The sequence below is a fragment of the Acyrthosiphon pisum genome, chromosome A2, assembly GCF_005508785.2.
Source record: "Acyrthosiphon pisum isolate AL4f chromosome A2, pea_aphid_22Mar2018_4r6ur, whole genome shotgun sequence".
In the NCBI taxonomy this organism is placed as follows: Eukaryota; Metazoa; Arthropoda; class Insecta; order Hemiptera; family Aphididae; genus Acyrthosiphon; species Acyrthosiphon pisum.
Genome location: NC_042495.1, coordinates 102,128,834 through 102,138,513, shown reverse-complemented (window position 1 = coordinate 102,138,513; position 9,680 = coordinate 102,128,834). Strand labels below are relative to the sequence as shown.

The 9,680-nt window shown below is 25.1% G+C and overlaps 1 long non-coding RNA gene across 1 annotated transcript; it reads left to right on the top strand.

Moving 5' to 3' along the window:
• The first annotated feature begins 303 nt into the window (after window positions 1-303).
• Window positions 304-2,375, top strand: LOC103310253. The gene is made up of 2 exons (XR_003839412.1): window positions 304-729; window positions 2,132-2,375. It is a non-coding gene; the product is annotated as an uncharacterized LOC103310253 (long non-coding RNA).
• The last annotated feature ends 7,305 nt before the right edge of the window (window positions 2,376-9,680 follow it).

Here is a 9,680-nt window from a genome sequence, read left to right as displayed (position 1 = left end):
CTGAAGAAACCAGTATTTTATTTTTACCCAAATGTATAAGTACGCTTTCCATACCCTATATTAAAATATTAAATCCACCTTAAATAAAATGCCATTAAAATAATAAATTGATCTCTTATATTACTAAATAACCAATTCTTAATTTATTACAGCTGCTGTTGTTTTTATTGTTAAAATATTGTGTTACTTAAATATATATCATAGTTTGTATATTGTATTTTTTCAAGCTTGCATAAGATTTATTTGAATTATGCATTTGCTTTGCTTATTTATATTACACTTGATTACTTTATTTTTATTATGATATTATTTTATTACAAGAATATTAAATGAATAATATATTTCTAGACATTTTCTCAATAGTTGTTATCAGCATATTAAAGACAATAGTAAACCCTGAAATACATAATATACAAAATAAAGAGTACCCACTATTTGTGCATCCATTGACAATATTGATATCAATCATTATTATTAGTAATTCAATCAGAAACTATTAGTTTTATGATTTATGATAATCGCATTTTAGATTAAATCATTAATCTAATTTTATGTTAACACTTAACAACATAGTTAAATATGTGATAACCTAGTTGGCTAGGTACCTAAAATATCCTAATATAATAGCGCATTGAAGAAACATAAATCAATTGGAAAATATATGTTGATACTGTGAAAGTGCTGTGAATGTTTTGAGTAGATCATAAAAACGACACAAATAATATTCAGGTATGTCAAAGTTATAAAATTAATAACGGCAGAGGAAAAATAAATTTTACTATAATATTTATGTGCATGTGTGTGGCACATTTAATTTTAGACTAAAAGGTTGGCAATAAGACACTTGAATGTACTTTTTATTTCAGTTTCAAAATTGAAACTTTATGTACGTGTATGTGTAATTGCTCCCTAGACTCTTTTATACTTTGATCGCCATACTCGGGTTCCAATAGTACCTATGCTGACCTCTTGTTGGACGGGGCTCAATCTGTAATCCCATTTAAAAAGATGATATACCCATCTGAAGTGTGGATTTGGTGAGACTTCTTTGTAGTCAATGTGAGAGGAAATAACTTTGTTAAATAATATTATACACTCCATGGTGATTATAACTAGGTTTATGAGATGTAATAATAATTATATAACTATCTTTCCAGTAAATTTCTTTTTGCACATTGAACAAAATATCAGGTCCATCAATAAACTGTGGTTTACCGTAATAATAATTAAAGTATAATATGCAGGCTACAATAAATAAGTTATCTTATAGAAAATAGTTAAAATATAATAACATATTATGATATGATAGATTAAAGTTAAAAGAATTTCCATAATTATTATTTATAACTGTGTACTTAAACTGGATTCCCTAGTAGGTAATAAACGATGAAATTCTTTTACAAGCATTTTAAAAAGTATAGTGTTTTAATTATAGTTTATCTATAAATAAACTATGCTAACTTGCTATAATACATCACAAGCAATACTTTAACCAAATAAACTGTTATTACCTGTAACAGCATTGGTTTTATAATATTAGCACTGAAAGGTAACAAGATAAAATGTATAAAACTGATATATATTATTATAAATTATAATAAATAATGCAATAACCTTAATGAATTCGGATATCCTAGTTATAGTAGAACACACAACATTAGTAGAATGCATACTATACTCATATTTATTTACAAATGGTGGGTGATAGCCGATTATATTTTATACATGTTATAAATATTTAAGGGTTTTGTTAATATTTAATACAAAATATTTGAGTAACGCTTATCTCAACAACACAAATTCTGTATGCTTAAAATTAAATACATTTTTAGAAATTTTATATACCTGTAGGTTATAATACACCATTTTAATATAACCCATTAATTTAATTTTGATTTTCAAATTTTATTTAAACATAACTTATTTCTATATCTAGACCCAAAATATTTTTGCTTGTTGTTTTTGGTTTGTATATCAATTATTATACTATGTTTGTTTTTATTCAACAAAGAAGTGCTAATACCCTGTGCTTGTACTTTATTCTTTAGTAATAGTCAATATGTAGAAAATAGGTTGACATCAGCCACAACATTCCTATGTTTTTTACTTTATGTTTTTTTCTTGTTAATAGATGAAAGATGGTTGTGCCCGAAATGTGGCCGCAATTACAAACGCAAAGCCCATTTAAGTTTTCACTTGGCCAAAGAGTGTGGGGTTGGCCCTCAATATAATTGCTCGAAATGTTTCAAATTTTTCAAGCGTAGTAGTCATTTGAAGAGTCACCAACTATCGTGCGGTGATGTTTCACCAAAATTTCAATGTGACATTTGTAAAAAGAAATTCACACGCAAGGACAACATGAAAACTCACAAAAACACTATACATAGACTTTCCGATCCTAATATACCAAATGAAGTTTATGCGTTTTATAGCGAATGGCAAATTGGGGATTCAGATTAATACCAAATTAATTATATTAATATGTTAACTGAAACATAAATAGTTTATTTAAATACATATAATATTTGTTTATTTATATTAATATTCAGGTACATTTATAGAATACAATTTGAAACTGTACATAATAGAATCAATTAAAATGTGATAATCTGCGATTTTAAATATTTGAATATATTCTAAAATGATTATAAATGTATATTTTTTTCAGAAACGCATACACACAACAAACTCCAAGGTTAATTCACCAGCTAATAATAAAATGGTTCCATAATTATCTATAATGTTAGATAAAGATATGGAATTTATTTATGTTTTTACTATTGGTTTTTTGCTATTGAACCTTATTGAGTGCCTTTACTCTATATTCTTCTCCAAGTAATTTTATTTGGTCTTATTCTTATTTAGGTATATAATGTGTTTATGATCATTAAGTTGAGTAAGTACCTATATGTTTGGCTTTCAAATTTGAATTGCAATTTTCAGTGCAATATGAAATATATTTATATGATGGTGACATAAACTAGTTAAGTAATAAAATATTTTGCATTTAAAACTTGATTGATAAAACTGGATTGATAATTAATTATATTGTTTTATATGTACTTAACCTATTACCTATAATAGTTTATTTATATTCATACATATTATACACATATTTGAAAAACCGTATGTATAAAATATAAATATATTCACATTTTTAATGGTTATCAATTTAATATTATTGATTTTCATAAACTAAACTTGCAGTTTGTTCATTTTGTAATAATTCTCCATTTAAAATAAGTTTTGGAGCTCAAATGTATGAAGGGTCTCAAATTTAGTGCTAAACAATTGATGGGGTTGAACATAAGTCCTCCTTGTCATTGTTATAAGACCATATATACAGTACATACTAGTATAGTACATACTACTAGTTAGTACATACTAGTCACTAACTACTATATGTACTTTATTTTAAAATGTATTAATGTATGAGATACCAGTATACAAAATATACGTACCGATGTACTGTATAGCTACATTTAAAAACTATAACAAAATATTTCAATGCTTATTTACGCTTTATTAACATTAAGTCTGTAATTTTTATTAAATTAAATATTATAAAATGTATGCATTGTTAAAAAACGTTGATAAAATATTATTATTTATAATTGTTTAAATCAGTATTTTTTATTTTTTTTTTAAAATTATTTTGTTGTTTATTATTTTTCAGGAACTGGAAAAAAAGCACTAAACAGTACTGGAAAAAATAAAGACCTTAAGAAGAACAAAAAAAAGTATGATTTTGACAAAAATGTTTGTGCTGTATGCTCAAAATCTTTTAAACACTTCAACACTTTGAACAAACATTTGCGCAGTCATTTATTACCAAAAAATTTGGTGATTCATCCATTTCAGTGTGATAAATGTGATAAAACTTTTCCAAAAATACAAAACATGAACACACACAGAGCACTTATTCATGGTGTATTAGAAATGTAAAAAAATTAAACGTAGGTTGTAACTATACTATAATAATATATTATTATTCATTCTATTTATTATTATATATTATAGCAGAGGTGGCCACAACAAGGCTTGCGAGCCGCACAAGGCTCTTGAGTCAGTTTCTTGAAGCTCTAAGTTATTTCTATAAATAATAAATTAATAAATGTTAAATAAATGTTTATTCATTTTATAAACCATTTAATAAACATCTCTTAACAAAGTGGCTTGCTTCGAATTAGCTTCATAAATTTGCGGCTCCCAAAATTAAGATAAGTGGCCACCCCTGTATTATAGTATAGTTATGTGGTATTAGTATGTATTAATATATATTAAGTTTTTTTTTTTATGGAATTCATCATTTATAATCGTCATTTTAATAACTGAATTTTTGTCATTAATTTACTATTGTTCCATATAATTAGCATAAGCAGGGATATATATAATTAATAATAATAAAGTAATTTTGTTTTAATATAATGATTTGAGTTTTTGTTGAACTTATAGACCTAAATGATGTTGAATTTTAATATGGTGTGCCTAAGGTACAGTCCATAGACATCACACACTTGATTATATTGGAATAACATTTTGGTTTAAGAAAACTGGCTTGAAAACTTTTTAAAAAATGTGTTTATGACACGCAAAAATGTTTAGATTTATTTTTTAATCTCCAATTTGGCACAGTGACCTATTTGTGGGAGTAGACGATGTGGATAGATCTAACCATGCATGGCCTTTTTTTTTTTTTGTTCTTTCTATAGGAACACGTTTAATATTTTTATTTTATTGTTGCATTTGCTTTCAATATAAATATTACTTCATATAATTCATTTTATTTTTATATTAATAAGATATACTCCCCATAAAAAATTGTAAATATGCCACTGATTTCATGTACTTTGAGGACATGAGAACGGAATGAGTTTGAAGTTGGTTGGAAAGTGTCCGTGTGAAAGTAAAAAATAATCAGCTTATAACATGTACAGCTGTACATTGTTTATTATTATTATTGTTAAATTTTACATTGTTACTTGTAGAGTGCATATTTGGAGAGAAAAAAATTGATTATCTTTTAATAACATTGGCCTTTACCATGAAAAATTTCTTAATACAAATTGTAGACCTACACTTTTTATTAGATCTAATCCTTTTATAAAACATTATTTTTTTATATTTGTTAATATTTCCCATTTATGGCCCTACATTGTATAATGTTGTTTAATATATTTTTTTATTAATTTGGTCTCAATTAATAAGTACTGAACTACTGAAGTACTTTATATTTTTATAACTGTATAAATGGACTTTATTTTTCAACTTTTTTTTTAAAAATATTTTACCAGAAAATTTTTATTACAGCTATACATAAATCTAATAATTTTGTCACTATATTGCCAACTCTGCATTAGGTATGGTATTATTATAATTTATGGACTTGTGATATAACTTTTATTTTTGGATTTTAACCCAAAATGCTAAATAAAAAATTTAAAAAAAGTATTGCACACTTAATAAACTATTTAACTTTATAAATAAATTAAGAATCTTATACAAGCTTTTAAGCGCTTTTTATTTAAATAATAAATTAATTTATGTATATTATTTATTTATGTGAGTACCTACCTAACCCATTATATCATTAATTATAATCTATCTTTTATAGGAATAGCACAGCTACAAAATGGTCGATGGATATGTCCAAATAGTTATTGTGGTAGAACGTATAAAAAAAAATTTTCATTATATCGTCATTGTCGACAAGAGTGTGGTGTTGAGCCTCAATATCGGTGTTCATTTTGTATAAAATCATTTAAACGTAAAGAATCACTCAAATCACACTCTATAATAGTTCATAACTTTTGTAACTTTAATAACTTACAATTAAAACAACACAAAAAAACCATTTAGTAATCAGCAATTTATACTTAGCAGTCTTATGAGCATTAAATACACAACAATCCCTTCCAATATATCAAACTTGTTCAAGAAAGGAATAGAATGGTTTATATAGGTATTGATAACCGGACACAGCGGTATACACTGCAAAGAAAAAGCTAATCATGAAATGTCCAATACTGATACCCACTCTTAAATATAAACACATATTCCAACACAAAAAAACATTTACAATATATACTTTGCTACAAATGCCAAAAACACTGGAAATCTAAAATACCAAATCAATTTCAATAAAAATCAATACATAAATAAGGTACATCCTAGATCTAAAAAGGATGGGTGCAACTATAATGAACTGCCTATGAATTGGACTCACATTCCTGACCCACAACTACCTAAATCTAAAAAAAAAACCACTTATTTATGGATAATTTGGAGTAAATAACAATGAAACACATCATTATCAAAGGTGGCAAACATGAGGATACAAGAAATAAATACTACATTACACAATAAATCCGACAAAATAGGATCAGATCTTCTATCAAATATAACTAAAATTGTAAATAATATACATAAACCAACTTTGTAAATATTATATCTGTATTATAGGTACTAATAAACTAAGTTACTGGTGGAAATATCAATAAAATTATGAACAATATACATCTTTCAAAAATTATTTAGTATAAAGACTGATCTTCAACCATAAATTCTAATCATTATTAATAAAAAACATGTTCTATAGACTCTAATGTCAGTTAACTAAACGTATGACATTTAATTTCTAATAAATTATAAAAGTATATAATGTTATTGGTCATAGTCTTAAGAATTTTTTTTTAGGCTATCATTTCCTTGTATTTCAGAATAAAACTAAAATTACTAACAAAGGTGCTTATTAAACTATTATATTTATATTAGTTAATTTAAATTTCTAGACATTTTTAAATGTTAGTTTGGTATGACTTAAAAACATGTTCTATATGTTATGATAGCTATATTCATTTTCTATACCTGTAATATGTAATTGATAAGCAACACTTAAATATAATTGTCCAATTATGTAAAATGTAAAATCTGTGTACCAAGATTATAAATGTTTATTGTAATGTTGATAGAGGTTTATAACTGAAATATTTATATATATTCTACTGTATTGAGTTCTATATATTTTTTTAATAAACATAAATATAAACTATTTTAAAAATTTTCTCATTAAATATATATTATATTACATTTTTATTAAGCCACATGCAAATATACTGTAAGACATATGATTTATAAATAGTTGCATAATATATAAGCGTAGACAGTGTTGATATTTGTTTATTCAACTATATTTGTGTTATTTTTTCTCTACAATATAACAAATTGTTAGTACTTAGTAGGTATATATATTTATTAAATCATTAAATTAATTAGTATGAAGATTTAAAATTTAACTATCAGTTATAAATTGATAAACTCTTATTCTTATGACGTTGAAAACTGCTTTTGCTTAATTTCTCTGCAGTTTTAATTGTCTCACATATTCTTAGTAGGTATATTTTTTCATCATAACTCATTTTTATTGAATTTTACAGTTTGTCCAATCAGTGGAAGATATATGTGTCCAAATATATGTGGTCGAAGTTACAAAGAAAGACACAATCTTATTAGACATTTAAGAAAAGAATGCGGCGTTGCTCCTCAACATAAATGTATCCAATGCTCAAAAGCTTTTAAGCATAAAGCACATTTAACTAGACATTTTTTATCATGCTCTAATATTCCTCCAACTTTTGAATGTTCATTTTGTGGCAGGATGTTCAGATGTAGAGACACATTGAAAAAACATAATTTATTGGTTCATAAAGTACTTGAATAATTTACTGAATGCCTAACTTTAAATTATAACCATTGTTATTATAAAAAAAAAAACAGTTAAATCATGAAGTTCTTGTTATAATTAAAATAACTTTTACATACAGAATTTTAATTTAAAACTTTTAACAAAATAATTTTATGAAGATTTTTATAATCTATGGTATAATTTACTTAGAATACAATGAAAGGTTTTTCTAATTATTGTATCTAATATTTCTATTAACGGATTTTTTTTCAATAGTTATTACTTATTAGGTACATATAACATAATATAATTAGGCATATATCAGAAACAGTTTGTTATTTTTGTTTTACATCTTTAGATAATTTTACTACTAAATATCATATATTTTTTTATAAATTATATAATTTTAAAATTGTTATATCTTTTTTTTTTTTGTTTGTCCTAATTTTTATCAGTATACATTTTTTTATTTTCAAACAATATATGCACTATGCAGGCAACTTATGGTTTTGATTTAGAATTACCTTAGACATTATTTTTAGAGATATTTTTTTTAAAAATGTTTGATAAATATAAAATATTGCTAAAATTACGGTATATTAAATGACTAAGAGACCTCCCTTTAATTTACATCATAGCAGGTCTTAATTTAAAGTGATTATATTATAGTCACTTATTGACCAAATTAAAACAAATTACTTAATTTATGATTGAAGTTTTTTTTTTTTTGGTTAAAAAGTATTAATTAAAAGTAAATAACAATTTTAAATATTTTACAATTAAGTATATGGAGCAATATGTACAAGTAAAATTAATTATTATTAATATATTTTATAAATTCTTTAATTTTTATTCACATTTTATGAATCAAAATTAACTGATAACTGAAAAATAATTTCTTTTTAATAACTGATTCTAAGCCGTTTTAAAATTGTTAATTTGATCAAAAGTTAGATATTTAATCTAAATAGTATAAATAATCAATAAAATAGTAACGTGATTGTGTGATATAAAATATTGGTCCTTCAGTATTTTGTCATATCTGTAGAATTACTTTTTCACCTCTGTATTATCTATCAATCTTCATTAATAAATTATAGAAGACTAACAATATAATATAAAATATTAATAATCAATTAGGTTTTGAAAAATGTATGCTGATGTCTGTGTTGAATGAAGTACTCTCCTTTTTTATCAAGACAGTATCTAAATAATGTCATAGTAGTTTCGGGTGCCAAAAAAATTATTTTACTATTTGTACCTACTACCTAAGTTATAGTTACTGAACTGTAAAGTTTATATTCTAAAAGTGTAACACCCTCAGAGGCTGCCATATTGAGTCTGCTAATGTTTCATTCAATGATTTTTCATGGATAGGATTATTTTATTAGCTTATCATCTACCAAATATCAGTGATATGCCGATGTTATCCATGGTTAATATCTTTTAGCCGAGGAAGGTATCTTTACTTTTTATTACAAAAATTATCACATATCCCGCAGATAATTTTTATTGTTTATCCTACGAGTAGACTCAAAATGGCAGCCTATTAGGGTGGGACGGGTTTTATTCCTATTAGTGGTTATAGTAGGTAAATATATAAAGTTACATAATTACAAAATATTTCTATATATTCGTTATTTTTTATGTTACATTAACATACATAAAATACACATTTTTAACCTGTCTATAGGTAACACATAGCATTAGCTTTTAAAATGCAATATTACTCTATTCGGAACGAGATCGTACCTTGGCGGTCAACTTCTGAACATGGGCGTGGCTTCGTTCCGCAGCGCTAGCCCCACGAGCTTTCTAGGTGGGGGAAGCGTCTCACCATATGTCTGACCACCGCCCGACGAAAACTGGTCGCCGCCGAAGTACGATCTCATTCTGAATAGAGTATAAATATTATAATCTTTTTAAATGTATGTTCTGGAAAGATTTGTTGACATTTGTTTTCAATGGTTATAGAATCAGAATGCAGATTATTATT